The sequence below is a fragment of the Bombina bombina genome, chromosome 2 (genome assembly GCF_027579735.1).
Source record: "Bombina bombina isolate aBomBom1 chromosome 2, aBomBom1.pri, whole genome shotgun sequence".
Classification (NCBI taxonomy): Eukaryota; Metazoa; Chordata; class Amphibia; order Anura; family Bombinatoridae; genus Bombina; species Bombina bombina.
This window is the reverse complement of record NC_069500.1, coordinates 789,151,683-789,177,619: the sequence shown is the minus strand read 5'-3', so window position 1 is coordinate 789,177,619 and position 25,937 is coordinate 789,151,683. Positions and strand designations below refer to the sequence as shown.

At 39.2% G+C, this 25,937-nt stretch overlaps 1 protein-coding gene across 2 annotated transcripts in view; it reads left to right on the top strand.

Moving 5' to 3' along the window:
* Nucleotides 1-3,114: 3,114 nt before the first annotated feature.
* The window catches only part of FKBP8 (FKBP prolyl isomerase 8), a 232,221-nt gene continuing 209,398 nt past the window's right edge, over nt 3,115-25,937 (top strand). The window contains exon 1 of one of the 2 annotated variants that reach the window (XM_053702962.1): nt 3,115-3,192. The gene's annotated coding sequence lies outside the window, so the exon portion shown is untranslated. The remainder of the gene's footprint in view (nt 3,193-25,937) is intronic. The other variant, XM_053702961.1, reaches the window with a different exon arrangement.

Genomic DNA, 25,937 nt, shown 5'->3' with positions numbered 1-25,937 from the left:
TTTTCAATTTGAAGCGGTGTTGAAGAAAGCTTTAGTGCTTATTGGAGTGGATAGTAAGGAATTCGGATGTCACTCCTTTAGGATTGGGGCAGCTACAGAAGCGAGCATATTAGGTTTGAATGAAGGTGTGGTTAAGAGGATTGGAAGGTGGAAGTCTGGTTGTTTCAGGTTATATGTTAGGCCAGACTTAGTGTGTTAGTTTTTGTTTCAGCAGGTCCTCCGCATTGTTGGATCGTTGGTCACTCCTATATTTACTGGGCGAGAAAAGCAGCTTCATGTAAAGATGCGGGGTCTCAACTTTGTTGTTCATTTGAGAATGTATTCATTAAATGGTTTGGTATTATGGGTTTGAGGTGGGACCAATTGATAGGACATATTATTAGCTGGGCTAGACTTTTTAACCCTCCCGATATTCTAGTCATTCATGCGGGGGGCAATGACCTTGGTTTCATGTCACAGAAAAGGTTAATAGATTTGATTAAGTGGGACATCATTAGATTAAGGGAGTTATTTCCTCGAATCACGATTGTTTGGTCAGATATAGAATGCAGGCTTAGTTGGAGATCTGCATGGGATTTTCGAAAACTGGACTGCTCTAGAAAGAAAGTTAACAGGACGATTTCTAGCTTTGTGGCAAAATTGGGTGGTTGTGCAATTCGTCATGTTGAATTCGAAGGTGAAACGGGGAGATGTTTCTTTTTGAATGATGGTGTTCACCTTAATGAGATTGGTCTTCATTTATTTAATTTTAATCTAAGCGAAGGTGTGAAAAAGGCCTTAGCCCTGTGGGTTGGTGCACGATTGTAATTCGTGCAGTGGCGGGGTGCTAGCCTAAAAAGTGGAATATTATTGTGGGTACCTCCTCAGATATGGGGAGAGATTTATATGGGGGCGTGCCTGGCTGAGAGCCAGTGGAAGGCACGTCTTTGTTTGTTTAGGGCAAGCACCTTTAAATGAAGTTTCTGTATTTTAATAAAGTTTTTTCTTCATTTATTTTAATAAATGCGGGTTGCGGCCTTTTTCACCCATACTCTGTGTCAGTGTTTTATTTTATTTAGTTAATTAGGTAACAATGCCTAGATGTGTGGTCAATGAGGCCCCGTCGAGCGCCTGTGAGAGGAGGGGCCAGTGACCTCACTCAAGGCGTAGAGGGGCGTGTCTACGTGAGCAGTTGCTCACATTTCCTTTCAGCGTCGATCGAAGAGGACCTGTGAAAAGAAGCGTCCCTCCCCCTTTTGGTTTTGGTAAGTGGTTGTCGCAGCTGTTGCGGGGTGCTAGCCTAAAAAGTGGAATATTATTGTGGGTACCTCCTCAGATATGGGGAGAGATTTATATGGGGGCGTGCCTGGCTGAGAGCCAGTGGAAGGCACGTCTTTGTTTGTTTAGGGCAAGCACCTTTAAATGAAGTTTCTGTATTTTAATAAAGTTTTTTCTTCATTTATTTTAATAAATGCGGGCTGCGGCCTTTTCACCCATACTCTGTGTCAGTGTTTTATTTTATTTAGTTAATTAGGTAACAATGCCTAGATGTGTGGTCACAGATTCTGACAAAGGAGCAAAATCTGATAGAACACCGGTACATTACCTCCATCTGAAATGTTTTGCATATCGCTTTTTCAAAGAAGACCTTCATCTTTGAAAAAGTACTACCAAATTACCAAGTACCAAATTCATACTGCTCGACAAATATGTACTCCAATGGCTGTATCACCTCTGGATTAGCTGCAGACATGTCCCCAACTAATCCAGACCAGCTATAAAAGGACATAAATCCCAACTTTTTCCTAATGATTAAAGGGACAGTTCACCCAAAAATTTTATCCCCTTTAAATTGTTCCCAATGATTAATTTTACCTCCTGGAGTGTTTTAAATTGTTTACAAGTAGCTCCTTTTCCCCTAATTTGGCATTTGAAATAGCTGATTTAGCCTGTGGTATCCCAACCTATACTGAAAGTTTCTATACTGGAGTATTTTCTATTGAATAGCCTAAGTAAACACAGCCAGCAGAAGAGATTACACTCTCAGTGGGGTGCATGATAGATAAGTAATAAAATTATATTTTTTCATTATTCTCTCTAAGTACTGAGCTTTGGTTTTCTAGACAAATAAAAGATAAGGAAGCAAGTCTGTGTACATAAAAGTGATAACATAATCAGATCTGATATTACCTGAAGCTCAACCCATTGTAATAGGCTGTAGTTTAAAAGCACAAAACCAGCTACTTCATATACACAAATAAACCGAAAAATGCAATTTCTCATACATTTTATACTCTGCAGCTAATATAACAAGTCATTGAAAATACATTAATATAAAAACAATTTTACAGTGTACTGTCCCTTTAAGACAGAACATACCATTTTAAACTTTTAAATGAACATATATGGTCACATTTGCTTTATTCTTTTCATATATTTTGTTAAAGTAGCACCAAAGCACTATGGGGAGCTAGCTGAACATAATGGAAGAACCAATGACAAAAGGCATTTATCTGCAGCCATCAATCAGCAGCTAGCTACCATTAGTGCACTGCTGCTTCTGAGCCTACCTATGTATGCTTTTCAACAAATGATACTAAGAGAGTGAAGACATCTAGATATAAGTATTTTGGAAAGTTGTTTAAAATGGCTTGCTCTATTTGAAACAGGAGTTTCATTTTGACTTTACTGTCCCTTTAATTCATGGGTGTGCATATCAGATAGGCAGAGGAAAGCATCACCTATCAAAACTTTTAGAGCTTTCAAAATGTAAAGAAAGACACATTCAGCAAAACAAGATTCCGGTAGAAATTCCCTTTCAATAGATATTATTATACTGTGCAAGGTTTGTCTTTTTAATATTAACGTTTTTTATACAATGGCAGTACTTTTTAAAAGTATTAGACTAAACTGTAATTAGGTAATGAAAAAAATAAGAAGACGGTAAGACACTGTAAACATTAATGCAGGAGCTGTACTCCCCCGTCGCCAATGAAAATCAATACGTGCAAAACACTACTTGTCCTCAGATAATAACTAGCGAAGTCAACTAATCAGCCATGTGCCCGGGATGTGATAGTAACAACCAATCAAGACACTAGGAGTGCTGGCCAATCAGAGAACGGTTTACATTGTGTTGCAGGAAGTGCTGCGAGCCCAGGTGGGATCAGTGCTGGGCTCAAGTGACATCCAGGGGTGATAGTTCAGCGCCAGGTAATATGTCCACTAGGGCAATTGGGGTAACTACCTGTTGACTGATTGTGTCAGGGGCACCTGCTTGTAGTTTACTTCACCTGTATTTGGCCCCAGTCTGCAGTGTGTTGTATAAGTAGATAATTATAATGTACAGTAGCTACTGTGTTGTCTGCGCTTATACGCATGTCAGATTTACTTACCTGCCGTGTGTTCTTTATACAATCTTGTACAGTCATGTGTAGAGTGCGCTATGAATAGATTATTGTATACAGATGCGGAACACCTGCCTGCTGATTGAGCTGTATATTGAACAGTTAGACATTCCTTCTTAGTGTACACTATATAAATCATGTAACCGTCATGATGAGTGCTCTCTGTAGAAGCTGAGGAGACATACTCATTTTATTAGTTGTAGATTAAAGGGACACTGAAGCCAATTTTTTTCTGATATGATTCAGATAGAGCATGGAATTTTAATCAACGTTCTAATTTACTACTCTTATCGATTTTTCTTCGTTCTCTTGCTATCTTTATTTTAAAAGCAGGTTTGTAAATCTTAGCAGCCAGCCCATTTTAGGTTCAGCACCATGGAAAGCGCTTGATTATTGGAGGCTTACATCTACCCACCAATAAGCAAGCATAACCCAGGTTCTCAATAAAAAATGGTCTGGCTCCTATGCATCACATTTCTGCTTTTTAAATAAAGATAGCAAGAGAATGAAGAAACATTGATAATAGGAGTAAATTAGAAAGTTGCTTAAAATTGCATGCTCTATCTGAATCATGAAAGAAACAAATTGGGTTCAATGTCCCTTTAAGAGTTCCTACCAGCTGGGAGGTATTTAAATTATAACTGTGTGCTGGCTGAGTGTACTGTAAATAGTTCAATGATACTTATCTGCCATATTCACACATTTTTTGGAAAATACACATATATGCTATTTTTTATTTTGTGAGTACTGTATAATGATTAAGGACGCCTTTCTATGTACTATATGTATGACCGTTGTTAACACCTACCTACCTGCTCAAGGTACTAAATAAAGATTAGAGACACCCACTAGGCGTGTGTACATATAGAGGTGAAAGATCATTAAAATAATAATTGTATATATTATTCATAAAATATTTTACCAGGAAGGATACATTGAGATTTCTCTCGTTTCCAAGTATGTCCTGGGTCCACAAAACATATATACTGTGTGTGTGTGTGTGTATATATATATATATATATATATATAGTATATATATATATATATATATATATATATATATATATATATATATATATATATATAATATTTTTTTTCCCCTTTCTTTCTTTAAAGGGCCAATGGTCTTTGGTTTAAGTAACTCCATGAAACATTTATAAAGTGAAATTAGATTTGAATCAGACAGGAATCCCCAAGAGAACAAAAAGCTAAGAATACATTTAAATGAAATGTAAAAGTATGTAAGAAAATTCTGTTTTATAAATTGATAAAATATATTGCATTTCTCAAACACAATCCCCCTTCATAAAACACTTCACATTTCACAAAGTGGGATAATTAGTTGAAAAATTCTACAAAACTCTAAATCTCAAACTTAGCAATTGTAACTTAATATCCATGAGAACAAGTTAGGGACTTAAAAATGAAATGGCCCTTATTAGTCTTAGGTATATTTTTCCAGCCAATTACTGCATTTAATATTTTTTTTCTTCTTGCAGTCTATTCCCAACCCCCACAATTTAGTCCAAACTTTAATATTTGCTTCTCGGTGTCTGATATTTTAGGTTAATATCTTTTTTGAATTAAAACTTTTAAAACAACTATTGAATCATGATCATTTTCATGCTTTGATAAGTGACTTTGTTGGTGCAGAAATATCTATATAAAAGAGAAATTAAATATTAAAATGTTTTTTTTATTAAACAAACAGAGTGAAGTATGTATTATTTTTAATGAAATATATTACAGAAATTCATTGCTCTTTAGCTTATACGGGGAACATTTCACTACTGCATTGTTTGAAGGAGACAATCCTGAAAAAGAACATTTATTTAGCAAAGGAATATCCACTTAAAGGGACAGTCTAGTCAAAATTAAACTTTCATGATTCAGATGGGGCATGTAATTTTAAACAACTTTTTTAAAGGGACATGAAACCCAAATTTTTTCTTTCATGATTTAGAAAGAACATACAATTATAAACAACTTTCTAATTTACTTCTATTATCTATTTTGCTTCATTCTCTTTATATTCTTTGCTGAAAAGCATATCTAGATATGCTTAGTAGCTGCTGATTGGTAGCTGCACATAGATGCCTCCTGTGATTGGTTCACTGTGTGCATTGCTATTTCTTCATTAAAGTATATCTAAAGAATAAAGCAAATTAGGTAATAGAAGTAAATTGGAATGTTGTTTAAAATTATATTCACTACCTTAATCATGAAAGAAAATGTTTGGGTATAGTGTCCCTTTAACGACCGACGTATGGGGTACGTCCTGCAAAAAAATGCAGTTAACGACCAAGGACGTACCCTGTACGTCGTTGGTCTTTGAAAGCGGCAGAAGCGATCCTGATCGCTTCCAGACGCTTTCATCTTATTGCAGTGATGCCTCGATAATGAGGCATCCTGCAACAACTGTTTTTAGCCATCCGATGCAGAGAGAGCCACTCTGTGGCCCTCTCTTCATCGGCTATCGATGGCCGTTATCGTTGGTGGGTGGGCGGTCATCGGTGGAGGAGCGGGGAGGGATCGTGCACGGGGGCGTGCTTGCACGTGAGATCACTACAAACAGCATCAATATACTGTAGATCTGAGGGTGGGATTTTAAAATGAAGGGCTCTGGGAGTGGGTGGGGGGTTGGATGTTAAAGGGCGGCAGCTACACTACAGAAATAAAGCAATACTTTGCTAAAATAAAAAATAAAATAAAAATACCAGTACCCAATATGGCGCACAATAAGGCAGAGGGGGGTTAAAGAGCTGTTTGGGGGGGATCAGGGAGGTTGGGGGCTAAGGGGGGGTTCTACACAGTGGAAGAATTATTATTTTTTTTAAAAATCCCAACCCCCCCCCCCCCCAAAAAAACCTTTTATTTTAGTACTGGCAGACTTTCTGCTAGTACTTAAGATGGCGGGACAATTGTGGGGTGGGGGAGGGAAAAGAGCTGTTTGGGAGGGATCAGGGGGTGGGATGTGTCAGGTGGGAGGCTGATCTCTACACTAAAGCTAAAATTAACCCTGCAAGCTCCCTACAAGCTACCTAATTAACCCCTTCACTGCTAGACATAATATACGTGTCATGCGCAGCGGCATTTAGCGGCCTTCTAATTACCAAAAAGAAACGCTAAAGCCATATATGTCTGCTATTTCTGAACAAAGGGGATCCCAGAGAAGCATTTACAACTATTTGTGCCATAATTGCACAAGCTGTTTGTAGATAATTTCAGTGAGAAACCTAAAGTTTGTGAAAACATATGTGAAAAAGTGAACTTTTTTTTTTATTTGATCGCATTTGGCTGTGAAATGGTGGCATGAAATATACCAAAACGGGCCTAGATCAATACTTTGGGATGTCTTTTAAAAAAATATATAGAAATGTCAAGGGATATTCAGGGATTCCTGACAGATATCAGTGTCCCAATGTAACTAGCTCTAATTTGGAAACCGGACTTCGATGGCCGAATATCGTTGGTGGGTGGGAGGCGGGTGGGCGGCCATCAATGGCTTTTATGATTAAGAGGGGGCGTGGTCGCCAGGGGCAGCTGCCAGTACCCAATATGGCACCAAATAAGGTAGAGGGGGAGGGTTAGAGAGCTGTTGGGGGGGGGGTCAGGGAGGTTGGGGGCTAAGGGGGGACCCTACACAGCAGCATATGTAAATATGCTATAAAAAAAAGGAGATACCTTTTTATTTTAGTACTGGCAGACTTTCCGCCAGTACTTAAGATGGCGGGGACAATTGTGGGGTGGGGGAGGGAAGAGAGCTGTTTGGGAGGGATCAGGGGGTGTGATGTGTCAGGTGGGAGGCTGGTCTCTACACTAAAGCTAAAATTAACCCTGCAAGCTACCTAATTAACCCCTGCATTGCTGGGCATAATACACGTGTGATGCGCAGCAGAATTTAGCGGCCTTCTAATTACCAAAAAGCAACGCCAAAGCCATATATGTCTGCTATTTCTGAACAAAGGGGATCCCAGAGAAGCATTTACAACCATTTGTGCCATAATTGCACAAGTTGTTTGTAAATAATTTCAGTGAGAAACCTAAAGTTTGTGAAAAAAATTGTGAAAAAGGGAACGATTTTATTTATTTGATCGCATTTGGCGGTAAAATAGTGGCATGAAATATACCAAAATGGGCCTAGATCAATACTTTGGGATGTCTACTAAAAAAAAATATATACATGTCAATGGATATTCAGAGATTCCTGAAAGATATTAGTGTTCTAATGTAACTAGCGCTAATTTTGAAAAAAAGTGGTTTGGAAATAGCAAAGTGCTACTTGTATTTATGGCCCTATAGTTTACAAAAAAAGCAAAGAACATATAAACATTGGGTATTTCTAAACTCAGGACAAAATTTATAAACTATTTAGCATGGGTGTTTTTTGGTGGTTGTAGATGTGTAACAGATTTTGGGGGCCAAAGATAGAAAAAGTGTGTTTTTTTCCATTTTTTCCTCATATTTTATAATTTTGTTTATAGTAAATTATAAGATATGATGAAAATAATGGTATCTTTAGAAAGTCCATTTAATGGCGAGAAAAACGGTATATAATATGTGTGGTTGCAGTAAATGAGTAAGAGGAAAATTACAGCTAAACGCAAACACTGCAGAAATGTAAAAATAACCCTGGTCCTTAAGGGAAAGAAATTGAAAAATGGCCTTGTCCTTAAGGGGTTAAACAAGTTTAGAATTTACTTCTATTGTATCATTTGCTTCATTCTCTTGATATTGTTTGCTTAAAGCATATCTGGATAGGCTCAGTAGCTTCTGATTGGTGGCTGCACATAGATTTATCCTGTAATTAGCTCACCCATGTGCATTGCTATTTGTTCAACAAAGGATATCTAAAGAATTAAGCAAATTAGATCATAGAAGTAAGTTGGAATGTTGTTCAAAATTGTATTCTCTATCTGAATCATGAAAGAAAATTTTTGGGTTTAGTGTCCCTTTAAAGAGACTTGAAAATTAAAATTAAACGTTCATGATTCAGAGCATGCAATCTAAGCAAATTTTCACTTCTATCCTAAAATATACGTTTTTCTCTTGGTATCCTTTGTTGGGTCAGTAGCAGCAGTGCACTGTTGGGAGCTACACCTATTCCTCTTGTTAATGGCTCACCAGATGTCCTCAGCTAGCTCCCAGTAGTGCATTGTAGTGGTTAAATGCATAGTTATATGCAAACAACAGAGCATTTTTTTTGTTTGCAATTTTATGTCCCTTTAAGTAAAGCCATACCATGTTGTTCTCTTTGGAAAGGCTGCTTTTGTTTTTTATTCTTTCATTTTCATATCCATTTTATAAAAGGGATTACATAGGCAAACTTTTTTTTTTATAAAATTAAAGACCAGCAATTATTAAAGGGATATGAAACCTCATTTTGTTTTCTTTCATGATTCAGATTGAGCATGCAATTTTAAGCAACTTTCTAATTTACTTCTATTATCATTTTTTCTTCGTTCTCTTGGTATCTTTATTTAAAAAGCAGGAATGTAAGCGTATGAGCCAGCCCATTTTTGGTGCAGACCTGGGTACCGCTTGCTGATTGATGTCTTAATGTAGTTAAATTAACAAAATATATTTAAGGGGCATTTGGGTTAAAAAATAATTTATGTGTTTGGCCCCTGATAGGAGATTAAAGTGACATGAAACCCCAAATATTTATTTTGTGTTTCAGACAGTGTATGCAGTTTAAAAAAAGTTTCCAATATACTTATTTTACCAAATTTGCTTTGTTCTCATACTTTTCGTTGTTGGAGAGCATACCTAGGTAGGTTGTGTGCACGTGTCTACATGGTTAAAAACACCTCGGCCATCTAGCACTCTTGCATATGTATAACATATGCATTCTTGCAAAACTTCTGCCCCAGACAAATGCAGGCTTCTAAACCTACCTACCTGGGTTTCAACAAAGGATACCAAGTGAACAAAGTACATTTTATAATAGAAGTAAATTGGAATTTTTTTCTTTAAATTGTATGATCTGTCTGATTTTTGAAAATAAATTGCGGGTTTCATGTCCCTTTTTAAAAGCATATTCAAAGATGCTGAATTGTTTTATGCTGGCCAACATTTCTTAGGGGCCAGATCTGATTTTTTTGGTGCTATAGCAACCATGTTCCATGGATTTGTCATGGTCTGTTCTAAAACTATGTTTTAAATAGCATGTATACCTTAAAGTGAAGGTCAGGTTACTAATAGTACCCCACAGCATTGCATAGACGTTTACAAATTAACAAGGGTTTAATTCATGAAACGTTTCATATGTATATATTTTGTAGAATTTTTACCTATTTAACGCTGCGACGATAAGCGCAGCTCTCCCGTCCGCCATATTGTCAAAATGATTGACAATGACGATTTGTAAAATAACAATTCCCGGGGCGTTAAACCCCTTTGCATAAACGTTACGGCCCAGAGGGAAACAAGGATTGGTTCTTTTACGAATCGTCATCTGTCAATCAATTTGACAAAATGGCGAACGGGAGAGCTGCGCTTATCATCGCAGCGGTAAATAGGTAAAAATGATATATATATATATATATATATATATATATAACATTTCATGAATTAAACCCTTGTTAATTTTTAAACGTCTATACAATGCCGTGGGGCACTATTATTAAATTGACCTTCACTTTAAACAGGCCGGAAAGTCGGAATTACCTTTTTGTAGGTTAGATAGGGCATGCAATGTTAAACAACTTTCCAATTTCCTTCTATTAAAAATTGCTTAATTCTCTTAGTATCCTTCTGTTAAAGTGATGGTAACTCCAAGCGTTTAACAAACCCTAGGATTTACCATCACTAAAAATCAAGTGGAGTTTAAGTGATGAGATAGGTAAAAAAGGGTGCCAAACTTACCCTTTCTGTGCCATTGCACAGCACTAAACTCAGCGGCTCCGGCCGCCCTTGGCACATTGCTCTCCTTCAATGAGGTGACGTTTGCATCTCTGAACCAATAGTGGTGGGTGCATACAGAAACCTGTCAGTTGACACGCACAGCTATTGGTTCAGAGGTACAAACGTCGCCTCATTGAAGAAGAACAATGGGTGGCTGGAGCCGCTGAGTTAAGCGATGTGCAACAGCACAGAAAGGTTGAGTTTAGCACCCTGTTTTACTTGTTTGATCACTTAAAGTCCACTTTATTTTTAGTGATGGTAAATCCTAGCGTTTTGTTATACGATTGGATTTACCATTACTTTAAAGTGCAATAAACACTAATTACATGTTACAAGCATAGTGTTGAGGTTAGTCTCTGCCTTCCTCTAGTCATATGTTGAAATCTATTTGTTTCACTGCTGATCTGTTTACACATGTACAGCAACTCTCCTTCAGATACCTGCAGTGAAACCTAGGTTCTAAAATGATAGCATCCGTAATTAGAGGTGCATGAAATGTATTTAGGTAGGCTCAGAAGCATACATGCACTGCTGGAAGCTTTGCTGCTGATTGGTGATTGCCCATATATGGCTGTTGTCATTGGCTCACCAGACATGTTCAGCTAGGTCCCGGTAGTGCATTGCTGCCCCTGAGCATTTTTTGTCGTTTAAAAAGATAGATAACCCCTTTATTACTCATTCCCCAATTTTGCATAACCAACACAGTTATAATAATACACATTTTACATCTGTAATTACCTTGTATATATGCCTCTGCAGACTGCCCCCTTATTTCAGTTCCTTTGACAAACTTGCATTTTAGCCAATCAGTGCTGACTCCTAGGTAACTTCACGTGCGTGTGCTCAATGTTATCTATATAACACACATGAACTAACGCCCCCTAGTGGTAAAAAACATTCAAAATGCATTCAGATTAAAAGCGGCCTTCAAGGTCTAGGAAATTAGCATATGAGCCTACCTAGGTTTAGCTTTCAACTAAGAATACCAAGAGAACAAAGCAAAATTGTTGATAAAAGTAAATTGGAAAGTTGTTTAAATTACATGCCCTATTTAAATCATGAAGGTTTATTTTGGACTTGACTGTCCCTTTAAAATTACATGCCCTGTCTGAATAATGAAATATCAATTTTGACTTTACCATCTCTTTAGAGAACACCCACATTAGTCTTCTGGGAAAGTACCAAAGACACTACTGCCTCTGACACTTTCCATGAGCCTCTCTAAACCATGCTCCTGTGTATTACTAAGGTATCAGTTTTGGATTAATTGCTAGTATGACTGATCATGGGCTGATACGGGAAAAATACAAAGAAGCATAGTCCAAGGGCAGCGAAAAAGCTCTGGAGACTGTGGTGCTTTTGGTTATCTCCAGTATGCTACTGTAAAAAAAAAAAAACAATTTATACCATGGTGTGTTAAATTCCATGAGACCTGGGTCCTTTTATTGTAACTTATTTATTTAATTCTCCTAATTGTCCGGCAGTTTCATAAATCTGATTTTTAATCCTAAAATGTTTGCTATCTCACTGCATGTTTGTGTGCTTGCATATTTTTGACGTGCTGAAAATATTAGTAAAAAAATAAATAAAAATAGTGCTATTTATTTCATTGCTAGTCTTTCCTGGCTGGTAGTATTGCCCTCTTGCTTGATCCAGAGAGGTTTCACTTTAACGCAGTTTGAGTTCAGGGTAGAGTTCAAACCACTGTAATGTAAATATCATATTAAGGGGAACTTTAACCAAGAAACAACAGATAATATAACAATATGTTATTGCTCTTTATGTTTTTTTATTATTGTGAAGTCTGTCATCCTTCTGAATCAATTTGTTGTTTTAGTCTGTTTTATCTGTATTTTTTTTTAACATGACGTATGGTCTGAGGATCTAATGCTGTCTGGTCTGACAAGATTATTTTAAGACGTCTCGTCAGTATTACAAGATCCATTATAGAAGTTTAGAAATTGTCCTATGCAGGGTTCTGGGTGTATAGAAGAGATGCATATATTACAATACATTACAATATAAGGTTTTTTTTTTTTTTTTTAAAAATGTTGAGTTTAATAGTCCTTTAATATATCAGATGAGCCAATGACAAGAAGGATATATACATAGCCACCTTTCACCAACTAGTTTACAATAGTGCATGGCTTCTCCTGAGCCTACCTTTCAACAAAGGTTATCAAAGGAACAAAATAAAATTAAAAAGTCTGTTTTGCATGATATATCTGAAACTTTATGACTTTCATGTCCATTGAATGGAAAGCAATGGCCAGAAAAATTAGAACATTTTAAATGGAACCTCATGACAGCAGAATTGTTTTCACACAACAAAATAAAAAAATAATGAGTATGCACTTGGTACAGGAGTATGGGTACACAACACTAAAATCTTGAAGAGAAATCAAGCAAAATCTTTTTTTAACAATGCTTAAAATGTTTAATTATTGAAAATATAGCATTCTGGCCATATAAATTATTATTTATTTTGCTGCTTTTTGCTGTAAAATACATCTGAAAAGTAAGCTTGTTCCACTTTCTCCCAGTGAGGCTTGGGTTAATACTGTTATCTAATTTTCTATTTTCCTTCCTATTCTCCCTGATCTTGTCTACAGTCTTTTACTCTTTTAACCCCTAAACCCCGTTCAGGACAGCATGGAACGTCTTCGTTTTTGCAGTGTCTTGCTTCCCTCCTTGTAAAATTGGCAGTGAATCTGACTGGGATACGCGCATAGCAACGCAGGCAGCCCTCCTGCAACTAATCTGCGCTGTCACTGCGATCATGTGACTTCCTTTTTTTTGCAGATGGAACATTTTAATTTTCTTCTATTAACAATTTTTCTTTGTTCTCTTGGTATCTCCTTGTTGAAAAGCAGGGACTTATGCTTAGGAGCCGGCCCGTTTCTGGAGCACTACATGGCAGCAGTTTCACAAGAATGTTATCCATTTGCAATAGCACTAGAGGGCAGCACTATTTCCTACCATTTAGTGCTCTAGATGCCTACCTAGGTATCTCTTCAACACAGAATATCACAGGAACAAAGCAAATTTGATAATAGAAGTAAAGTGGAAACTTTTTAAAAATGGTCTGCATAACCCTTTAAGGCATTGGCTACCTCAATCTCTTTCCTTAAAGGGATAAGAAACATAAAAAAAAGTTTGCAAAGAATGTCAGAAGATAATATTTTCATCAATAACTTACTTTTAGCATTTATGTTTTGTTTGTGGATTTGCCTTTTAAATTATTAGAATTTCCAATTGCATGGGACTTATAATTCAAGTCCTATCACGGGGGGGGGGGGGGGCTACCCAGGTAGGAAGATGGCGGCTGGAGAACCAGCTTCTGCGCATTGAAGAGGAGACCTGCTTAATTGATCTCAGAGATACTCAGAGGAGCGCTGTAGCAGGTAACTATAGAAGCGCAAGCAAAATCTTCCTTAGTATTAACGAGCCGTGAGATACATGGAATTTGTGAATAATCACTGAAAAGTTTGAAAATGGCAACATAAAAAAAAAGTTTGAAATTGAAGTACAATTGATTTGGCTTTATATAAATACTAGTCGTACACGGGCCAAAATGTTTAATGAAATAAATATTCCTATCCCTCTATCCATCTATCCATATCCCTCTATTCATCTGTCCCCCCTCTTCCTCTGTCCCTCTGTTCCTATCCCTCTGTACCTGACCCCCCCCTCAAACAGCTCTCTAACCCCCATGCTAACTATTTTCGCCATCATAACTCCCTTTTTTAATTCTTTTTTGTTATAATTTTGATCTGTAGTGTAGTGGTCGTACCACCTCCCCCCACCTCCCGCAATCACTATTTAGTCGTCCCTCCGCACCCCCAAACCCCTTTTCTGTAGTGTAGCTGCCCCATCTCTCCCTGTTTATTTAATGTCTGTAGCGTAGGGCGCTCCCACTCCCTCCGCCCTCCGCTGCTGAGCCGCCCACCCGCCTCCCGGACACATCTCCCGCCGGCAATAACAGAAGATAGTTACAGACGGTGACACACAGTGTCACCGTCTGTAACAATCGGGCATCTGCCCTCATATGGAGACGGAACACCGATCGCGCTCTGGCTCTGTATGCAGCAGATGCCTGAAACTTCAGGAGCTCCAGCTCTCGGCTGTAACATAACAGCTGAGAGTGTTGGAGCTTCCTGAAGCTGTCTCGCGCAGCCAACATTCTTTTGGCTGTGTGTGCAACTGATGACGGTGACGGACAAACCTAGATATATATATATATATATATATATACCCCCCAAGATCAACATGCATAAGTAGAAACAATGTTTAAGGCTGACCAAGCAGAGGAAAGCAAAAGAATAATAAATTACACTATGTACTAATGCTTCGTGAACAACAGGCTTTCAATTAGGACATAATAAGCACATATTATCATCTCTGTATATTGTGTTATATTTTAAAAAATATAACATGCTAAATAATTGAGTATTATAATGTAAAAGCATTAAAATTATACTGCAACTGCAATATATAGCTTAAAGTGATGGTAAACAATTGCTTATTTCCTATATGGGTTTACTATAATAGCATAGTATTAAGTTGAACCGCCAAAATAAAAAACATTTTCTAATGAAAGTATTAGCTTATAATATTATTATAAAGTACTGACTAGGGGTGTGCATGACTAATATTTTTACAATCGACTAGTTGAGGGCTTTTGCTTTCGACTAGACGACTAGTTGAAATTACCTCCTCTTGCCAGAAAATAGGTACTAAATGCAAAATATTTTTAATGTAATTGTAAAATTGTTCTTTTTTTTTTAAATTTATTTTTAAAACCTAAAAATAACACGTCATCATAACTGCCACCGAGTGAGACAATCCACAATCGGTAGTCGGCTTAGGCTAAGGCTACGGGCTGTTTTTGACTATCAAAATATAGCAAACTTTAATATATCAGTAATTGACTAATGCTGTACTAGTCGATTAACTCAGCCCTAGTACCGACCTGATTATCTTATTTTCTACTCCACCCACTTAGTTATTTTCCCCTTCCAAAAAGTGACGTACATAGCTATACCTCCCACTTCATATGTCACCGTTATTGTGTGCTCCCGATAATTAGCATACCAATTAGGGCTGCACGATTAATTGCATGATGCGATTAATCGCAATTTTTAATCGCCGTGATTTTAAATTGCGGGCGTATGCATTTTTTTTATATAAAAACGTGTTCTGTTTGTGATCTCAGTAACAGCCGATCAATCTATGTCTAAAGCAGAGCCCATGTAGGAGAGTGAAGAGGAGGGAAAGTCACTTACTTATATTTCCCCCTAGGGATGTCTGCAGTCTGAAACTTAGGGTATGAACTATGGCTGCACGATTAATCGTATGATGCGATTAATCGCAATTTTACATCACGGCAGTATGCGATTTTTTTTATATTACAAAAAAAATCCTCAATGCAGTACAGTCAACCACATGGGAGGATTTTTTTTTTATAAAAAAATTGCATACTCCCGCAATTTAAAATTGTGGCATTTTAAAATCGTGATTAATCGCATCATGCAATTAATCGTGCAGCCCTAATACCAATGCACATGCTCAAATCCGGAATGTACAATACTACAAGTAAATATTGAATCTTGGGATCCAATGTTTACTTTGTAGATGCGTAAGGTGAACAAACTCTTTCAATTTTCACGCAATTGATTGTCAGTTTTTTACTTCTATAAAATCGTAAAGGTAAATAAAATTTCTCATAGCAAGTACGCATGAGCATCCGTAATCGTGAACGCGCACGAACACTGAAACTATGATCTGCTTTTAACAAAGATTGCGCAACTATACGTATGTGCATTAGATAATAGAAAACTTCCAGAAAAGAAAAAAAACTATTGCGTTAATAGGTTGAATTAGAATATTGACAGACAGCGGTATTCGACTACCAGAACAGAACTCTTGAAGGTAAGGTAGAGAGAAATAGAAAGCGCAAATATATTTTTTTACATGAAACATTACTTATCAGAAAAAGTTTAACAAGTGAGTTTACCATCCCTTTAAGATTCATAATGCAATCTGTATGAGGCTTACAACTATCACATATAGACTGCCAGCCTAAACATCAGGCCACAAAACTGTCATAATGAAACACTTCGCATTTCACTCATGGAAAATATATTATAAAATTAAATATTGCTAGATTATGAAAGAGCTAGTCAGAGGAGCACCAACAAGTAAAGGTTAAAAACGTATCCTTTATTAAGGTAGAAGAAACCTCAGTGGTGATGCAAGACTGCACACTTGAGAGACTGTATCTGTTCCACAGCGTGGATCCTGGAGGGTAAGACCGCTTTATTACGTCTTCCCTGTCTTTTTGTTTGAGGAGTGTCATCCGCCTAGCTTATGAGATATCCGGAGAACAGCCTCCTGAGAGAATTATGGCTCATTCTACTAGAGCAGTGGCTTCTTTCTGGGCTTTTAAGAACGAGGCCTCTATGAATCAGATTTGTAAGGCGGCCACCTGGTCCTCCTTAAAGGGACAGTATACACTCATTTTCATATAACTGCATGTTATAGACACTACTATAAAGAATAAGATGCACAGATACTGATATAAAAATCCAGTATAAAATGGTTTAAAAACTTACTTAGAAGCTGTCAGTTTGGCTCTGTTGAAAAGGTAGCTGGAAAGCCCACTGCAAGTGGCAAATAAGACACTCCCCCCTCCCCCTTCTTTTGCATATGAAAAGACCCTTTACACAAACAGGAGCAAGCTGGGGAAGGTAGCTGACAGTATTCACATAAAACTTTGGGGCTTGGTTAGGAGTCTGAAAATCAGAGCAATGTTATTTAAAAATAAGCAAAACTATACATTAATTTAAAAAAAAAAACTTTATGGGTTATATAAATAGATCATCTACAAGATATTTATGCAAAGAAAAAATGAGTGTATAATGTCCCTTTAAATAATTTTTCTAAATTTTTAAATTTTTATGTGTTTGCTTCGGCGAAAGCAGCTTTTGGGAGAAAGGTTTTGCAGGCTGTGGTGCCCTCAGATTAGGTTCTGCCTCTTTCTTGTTCCCTCTCGTTATTCCTTCAGTGTCCTCTGGAGCTTGGGTATTGTTTTTCCAACAGTAAGGAATGAAGTTGTGGACTCTCCCTGCCTTATGGAAAGAAAACAAAATTTATGCTTACTAGATAAATTCCTTTCTTTCCTGGCAGGGAGAGTCCACAACCCCGTCCGTATGATATTTTGATTTGGGCGGCTCCCCTTTTATTTTCTCCTACATTGGTGTGTCCGGTCCACGGCTTCATCCTTACTTGTGGGATATTCTCTTCCCCTACAGGAAGTGGCAAAGAGAACACACAGCAGAGCTGTCCATATAGCTCCCCTTAGGCTCCGCCCCCAGTCATTCTCTTTGCCGCTCTAACTAGTAGCACCTCCACGGAGGTGGTGAAGAGTATGTGGTGTTTAGTTGTAGTTTTTATTTCTTCTATCAAGAGTTTGTTATTTTAAAATAGTGCCGGCTTGTACTATTTACTCTGCAGCAGAAAGTGATGAAGATTTCTGCTAAGAGGAATATGATTTTAGCACCAGTAACTAAAATCCATTGCTGTTCCCACGCAGGACTGTTGAAATCAGAGAACATCAGTTGGGGGGAACAGTTTGCAGGCTTATGTTGCTTCAGGTATGATCAGTCATTTTTCTAACAAGACCATGTAATGCTAGAAGACTGTCAAAAAATCCCTCTGGGATAGGTAAGCCATTTTTCTTACACGCAGTATAAATAGATGGCTTATATTAAGGGCTCTATGCTGGTTGACACTAATTGTGGGCTTAATCGATTGCTTTTTAGCACATTTTTGGCTATAAAGAAGGTGTTTTTTTCAAGATTAAAACACTTTTGGGGTTTAATTTACGCCTGGCACTTGGTTAGACACCTATTCTAGTCAGAAAGGCCCCTCCACTCTGCAATGAAGAGGAAGGAAGCCTCATTTTCGCGCCTCAATTGCGCAGCATTTTTTGACTAGGCAGTTCATGCAGCTTCATGTGGGGAGTCCAGAGGCTCAGAAAAGGACTCCAGACAGGTTTATTTGCTATCAAATTTATCCCTAAGGAAGGTAAAGGCTACAGTAGAAGCTGTGGCAGGGGACTGTACTGTGTTAACCGGTTAATTACTGTTATTAGCTCCGGTTTGGGCACTGAGGGGTTAATTGGTCTGAAAATTTGTGTGCAATCTTTTCAAAGCATTAAGACACTGTGGTGAAAATTTCATTAAAATCGGATGTGTATTTAATGGTTTTTTGATGTTTCAGTAATAAAGTGTGCACTTTTATTATTTAAAGAGACAGTAACGTTTTTGTAAAAAATAACTTTTATTGCATTGAAGTTTCTGTTAATGTTTGTCAAACATGTCTGATCCTTCAGATAGCCTATGTACTGTATGTTAAAAGTCCAAGGTGGTTCCCCCATTAAATCTATGTGTGAAGTGTGCCATAGCGTCCAAGCAGCTTAAGGACCATTCAATCACACTTAAAGATATAGCCCAAGATGATTCTTTAGCTGAAGGTAGTGGAGATAGCTCGCTATCCTCTCCTTCTGTGTCAATACCAGCTATGCCCGCGCCAGCGTTGCCCAGTACATCTAGCGCACCAATGATGATTACCATGCAACAGTTAGCGACAGTAATGGATAACTCTCTTTCAGCATTTTTATCCAAACTGCCAGCCTTTACTAGGAAGCGTGATTGCTCAGTTTTAAATACAGAGAATGAGCAAGCAGACGCAGAGGATAATTTATCTGTAGTGCCCTCACATCAATCTGATTTGGCGGTGAGGGAGGGCCTGTCTGAGGGAGAAATTTCTGACACAGGAAAAGTTTCTCAGCAGGCAGAGCCTGATACCATAGCATTTAAATTTAAGCTAGAACACCTCCGCGCCCTACTTAAGGAGGTCCTAGCTACACTTGATGATTGTGAACCTTTGGTGGTTCCAGAAAAATTGTGTAAAATAGACAAATTCTTAGAGGTCCCAGTACACACTGATGCGTTTCCGATACCCAAGAGGGTGGCGGATATAGTGACTAAGGAATGGGAGAGACCAGGTGTACCCTTTGTTCCCCCCCCCTATATTTAAGAAAATGTTCCCCATTGTTGACCCCAGAAAGGACGCGTGGCAGACGGTCCCTAAGGTAGAGGGAGCAGTTTCAACCCTAGCTAAACGCACGACTATACCAATAGAAGATAGTTGCGCTTTCAAAGATACTATGGATAAAAAATTGGAAGGCTTGCTTAAGAAAATTTTTGTTCAACAAGGTTTTCTTCTTCAACCAATTTCTTGCATTATTCCTGTAACCACGGCAGCGTCCTTTTGGTTTGAGGAATTAGAAAACTCGCTCCAGAAGGAGACTCCTTATGATGAAGTCATGGACAGAATTCACGCTCTGAAGTTGGCTAATGCCTTCATTAAAGATGCCGCTTTTCAGTTAGCTAAATTGGCGGCGAAAAATTCAAGTTTTGCAATCATGGCGCGCAGAGCGCTTTGGCTAAAATCTTGGTCGGCGGATGTGTCGTCCAAAACAAAATTGCTTAACATTCCTTTCAAGGGTAAGACCCTATTCGCGCCAGAGTTGAAAGAAATTATTTCGGATATCACTGGGGGAAAGGGCCATGCCCTCCCACAAGATAGGCCTTTCAAGGCTAAAAACAAGTCTAATTTTTGTTCCTTTCGCAATTTCAGGAACGGACCAGCTGCTACCTCTTCAGCCACTAAGCAGGAGGGTAACGCATCCCAGCCGAAACCAGCATGGAAACCATTGCAAGGCTGGAACAAAGGTAAACAGGCCAAGAAGCCTGCTGCTGCTACCAAGACAGCATGAAAGATTAGCCCCCGATCCGGGACCGGATCTAGTTGGGGGCAGACTTTCTCTCTTTGCTCAGGCTTGGGCAAGAGATGTTCCGGACCCCTGGGCACTAGAAATTGTCTCTCAGGGGTACCTTCTAGAATTCAAAGACTCTCCCCCAAAGGGAAGGTTCCACATGTCTCGCTTATCTTTAGACCAGATAAAGAGACAGGCATTCTTACATTGCGTAGAAGACCTCTTAAAAATGGGAGTGATACACCCAGTTCCGATTCCAGAACAAGGGAGGGGGTTTTACTCAAACCTGTTTGTAGTTCCCAAAATGGAAGGAACTTTCAGGCCAATTCTGGATTTAAAAATCCTAAACAAGTTCCTCAGAGTTCCATCATTCAAAATGGAAACCATTCGGACAATCTTGCCAATGATCCAGGAGGGTCAATATATGACTACCGTGGACTTAAAGGATGCGTACCTGCATATTCCTATCCACAAAGATCATCATCAGTTTCTAAGGTTCGCCTTTCTGGACAAGCATTACCAGTTTGTGGCTCTTCCCTTCGGATTGGCCACTGCTCCCAGAATTTTCACAAAGGTGCTAGGTTCCCTTCTAGCGGTACTAAGGCCAAGGGGCATTGCAGTAGCACCTTATCTAGACGACATTTTAATACTAGGGTCGTCCTTTCACAAGGCAAAGGCTCATACGGACATTGTTCTAGCCTTTCTAAGGTCTCACGGGTGGAAGGTGAACATAGAAAAGAGTTCTCTGTCCCCGTTCACAAGGGTTCCCTTCTTGGGAACAATAATAGACTCAGTAGAAATGAAAATTTTTCTGACGGAGGTCAGGAAGTTAAAACTTTTGAAGACCTGCCGAGTTCTTCACTCCATTCCAGAACCCTCCATAGCTCAGTGCATGGAGGTAATAGGCCTAATGGTTGCGGCAATGGACGTGGTTCATTTTGCTCGAATTCATTTAAGACCATTGCAACTGTGCATGCTCAAACAATGGAATGGGGATTATGCATATTTGTCTCCCCAAATACAAATGGACCAGAAAACCAGAGACTCACTCCTCTGGTGGTTGGCTCAGGATCACCTGTCTCAGGGAACGAGTTTCCGCAGACCAAAGTGGATCATTGTCACGACCGACACCAGCCTCTTAGGCTGGGGTGCGGTCTGGGAGCCCCTGAAAGCTCAGGGTCTATGGTCTCGGGAAGAATTTCTTCTCCCGATAAACATTTTGGAATTGAGAGCGATATTCAATGCGCTCCAGGTGTGGCCTCAACTAGCGGAGGCCAAATTCATCAGATTTCAGTCGGACAACATGACGACTGTAGCGTACATCAATCATCAAGGGGGAACAAGGAGTTCCCTGGCGATGAGGGAGGTATCAAAGATCATAAAATGGGCGGAGGATCACTCCTGCCATCTATCAGCAATTCACATCCCAGGTGTGGACAACTGGGAAGCGGATTATCTGAGTCATCAGACTTTCCATCCGGGGGAGTGGGAACTTCACCCGGAGGTTTTTGCCCAGTTAACTCAACTATGGGGCATTCCAGATTTTGGATCTGATGGCGTCACGTCAGAACTCCAAAGTTCCACGTTACGGGTCCAGGTCCAGGGATCCCAAAGCGACATTAGTAGATGCCTTAGTGGCGCCTTGGTCGTTCAATCTAGCTTATGTCTTTCCACCGTTTCCTCTTCTCCCCCGGCTAGTAGCCAGGATCAAACAGGAGAAGGCTTCAGTAATTCTGATAGCTCCTGTGTGGCCACGCAGGACTTGGTATGCAGACCTGGTGAATATGTCATCGGTTCCACCATGGAAGCTACCTTTGAGGCAGGACCTTCTAACTCAAGGTCCATTCGAACATCCAAACCTAGTTTCTCTGCAACTGACTGCTTGGAGATTGAACGCTTGATTCTAGCGAAGCGTGGTTTTTCGGAATCAGTCATAGATACTCTGATCCAGGCTAGAAAGCCTGTCACCAGGAAGATTTACCATAAGATATGGCGGAAATATCTTTGCTGGTGTGAATCCAAGGATTACTCATGGAGTAAGATTAAGATTCCAAGGATACTATCCTTTCTCCAAGAAGGATTGGAGAAAGGTCTATCAGCTAGTTCTTTAAAAGGACAGATATCTGGCATGCCCTGAGTTGCTTAAAATTGCTGCTCTATCGGGAGGTTCCGTTGGAGGAGGAGCATAGCAAGTGCTGCTGAGCTCCAGCTCCTGTCCTACAGCTGCTGGCGGTTACCTTCGCGCCATATCCCAGATACTGGGATAGCTCTATGGATTGCCTGAGTCAACGCTTCTGGAACCATTACAGCGTTTATACATCTCGCTGTTAAAGCATGTTAAGCCAAGTTTAAGGATAAGAGGAAGCAAAAAAAGCCCCTCTGAAAATCATGATATAATTATACATATACTTTGAACATTAGTAAATAAAAAAGAAAAAGGCTTATCCGAAAATCAAACTTCTCTCCGTAAACAGCCACTTGTCAGATTGCCGGTGAAGGGAGAAACCTGCTCATCAGGATAAAAATGTATTTCTCCCTAAAGAAGCAGGACCTTCCAGCTCCCCCCAATAGGTTGACTGAGTGTTTAAGAAACTGGACTTTACGAATGGTTTGTATGTTTACTAATTGTGGCTCCCTTTGAGGCTCTTACCCGGGGGATTGCGGAGGCTCACCCCTCCGTGCTATTGAGGACTACACCTGCGAACGACCTGAGACCCTCGCTCTTAGTGGTGACAAGTCAATCATACCCCCTCCGGGTGACGGGGACTGACAGGAGGCAGGAGGCGGATTGCCGGTGCGAAGGAGCGAAAAGCCGTTTACTTCCAGCAGGGAGAGGCAGGCTTCTGGTAGGATCTGCGGTGGGTCTATGGATATGGCTGATGCCAGCTGAACAAATCAAGATTCCCCCTGCTGTACAGAGCTAACGTTTGTTGGTCTCCGGTGCCGGTACCTCTCGCGAGGCTCTCTTGGTGAGAACGCAGGCACCTCTCTAAGCTCCCCCCTCTCCCACCGGTGCTGCGAGAGAGGGGCTGGGAGGCTGAATCTACAAGAGCGGGGGGCACAAACAGCGGACTACACCAACACAGAAGAAAAGCATCGGCTAACCCTCTTTCTCCTCTCCCACCGTTGCTGCGTGAGAGGAGTAGAGGTTATTAGGGACTACATTAAACCGCCTAGCTGGAACAACCGCAGCGAGAGGCAGTCTCTCCCTGAGTGGGCTGCCTACCATACCTGCAAGAAGAGTCGACGCTCCCTGCAACTGGCCTGAGGGAGACAGAAGGTGAAGAGGGGTGAGTCCGGCAATTTTACAACTTATCAGCAGAAAGATACGTTAACATTCAGGGGGGAGCAGTATAAACGAGTACTCTGCTAAAATACAATACGGGAGAAAATAACCTTTCCCAAAAAGGCTAGAACATTTTCTTTAGAAAAATCAGGAAAATAATGTTGGGAAGAAGTACTTTAAAAATACTTATGTGAATATTTGTACATTTATCAGCAACTTTAATTGTACAAAGAAGAGAACATTAAGTGGCCTACAACACAAGGTTCTTTCTCCCCTTCCTGCTATTCAGGATTGAAAGGATACTAAATGCAACATTGTAATCTGCTGGTCTATCTGTATAAATCACAAATGTTTGTATGATACAATTTAGATTTATTGTTAAGCTGCTAAGAGGTATAAAAACACTGCATGAAGTCTAGAATAGCTAACTGCTGCTGTTTTTTTCTCTGTGTGTCAAAGTAGTAATGCATTGACTAACAGGCACCATTGTTGGAGTTTCTCTTTTTTTTTGCCAATTCCTCTCTGTCTTATGGCTCCTCTCCCTTCCACCTTAGGTGGGCTCTTCTCCCTTGGCTACCATTAAAAGAACAACACTATAAACTTATAACTGTCTAATCAAGAGGGGAATTGAGAGCTGAAGAAGGGGGGGGGGGGGGAAATAGTCTCTCATTGAGTAAGTTATAAAAAAAATTCACACAGAACTTCACATATAAATACAGTTTTTTGCCCTTCTAAATTGGGACTCAATAAAAAAAAAAAATTTTTTTTACTGCTACAAGGAATTAGTTTAATTTATAGGCTATCCCCTGTCTAGGAGAGAGTAAGCAGAGGAGTTTTAGGTAGGGAAACTATAAAGGTTAAGAAAGTCAAGTATAAGAAATAACTTTTCCCATAGGAATAAAAAGGTCAGAAGGGGCAAATCAATTGGAAAACCTAAGGGAAGTTAAAGAAAGGGGATAAGAGGGGTAGGGAAAGTTGGATTAATAATCCTAAACCGCTATTTCCCCCCATAGGATTTAAGGAGAATATACACACTAAAATCACAAAATCCCTCACTTATAACACATGAATCTTCTTGTTGTTTTCTGTCCAATTTTTTTCACAATATAAAGTGAACAATTGGGTAGGTTACAACCCATCTAACTTTTTTCACAAACACTGAATCCTCCCTTTTTCCTCACGAAAACACTTCACAAACCCACTCCTATCTCCCTCACCCCCTCCTTTTTTTTTTTTTTCTTCTCCTCACTCCCCCACAAAAATCACGCAACACATCTTAATAAATAAAAAATTGCACATGGACAAATATTTGCATGGTCACCCCAAAACACCTCCTTTAACTATGACGGGTAGACAAAGGGAGAAAAAGAATAAACCTCTTCCTGAAACTTTGACAGAATCACAACTACCAATGATAAACCCTTCATCCACGATGGAAACTATTGATATTCAAACACTGGTTAACAGTATTTCATCAGCCCTAAACCCTAAATTTGAATCATTGAGAGATGAAATAAAACAGGATATAGCGTCCTTGTCCAATGAAGTTAAACAATTTGCACATAGAATTTCTGAAGTTGAACAAAGAATATCAGATCTTGAGGACCAGACTATATCTTATAAATCTACACTTGATTCTACAAGTAGTTTACTATTAAAAATGCAAAGTAAAATTGAAGATCTGGAGGATAGGTCGAGGAGAAACAACCTAAGGGTTATTGGGGTCCCAGAGGGAAAAAAATATGAAGACCTAGCAAATTTTATGTCAAATATTCTACCCCGGTTACTCCAAATTCCTGAATCTCATTCCCAGATCACTGTTGAAAGGGCGCACAGAATAGGGACCTTTAATCCAAGCAGAGCGAATACAAGACCTAGTTTATAGCAAGAATTTTAAATTTTCAGCATAAGGTCACTATGCTACAAGCGTACCGTAAACATCAGCCCATATTTATAGATGGGGTAAAAATCCTCATGTTCCAAGATTATTCAGCAGAAACAGCTGCAAAAAGAAAAGAACTCGCCCCATATTGTACAAAATTTATAAAACAAGGGGCTTGGGCTACACTACTATACCCTGCAAAACTGAAAATAGCGTTAGAAGGTCATACTCATACCTTTGAATCAGCACAGGAAGCTGAAAAATGTTATGTTGATACATACCCAGCACCAGAATAGAGTAGAGGGAAAGTAAATTGGAGTTTGTCTCCTACTCCTTTCTTCTCTCTCTTTTTTTTTTTTTTCTCGTTTCTTGTTCTTTTTTTTAATAAAGATGGATTCATTTGACCTCAGGGGTCGCAGAGGGAGTGGGGTTATACTTCCTCTATGTACTTGGCTTTATGGGGTACAAGGGATACTAAGGTTTTTATTTACTTGTGTTATGGTTTTGTGTTTTTTTTTTTTTCCTCTCCCCTTCCCTTCCTCCTCTCCTTTGCTTTTTCTTCCCCTCTTTAATGTTGCCTAGATGGATATAAAGAATACTTTTAAATTGGTATCTTGGAATATAGGTGGTTTA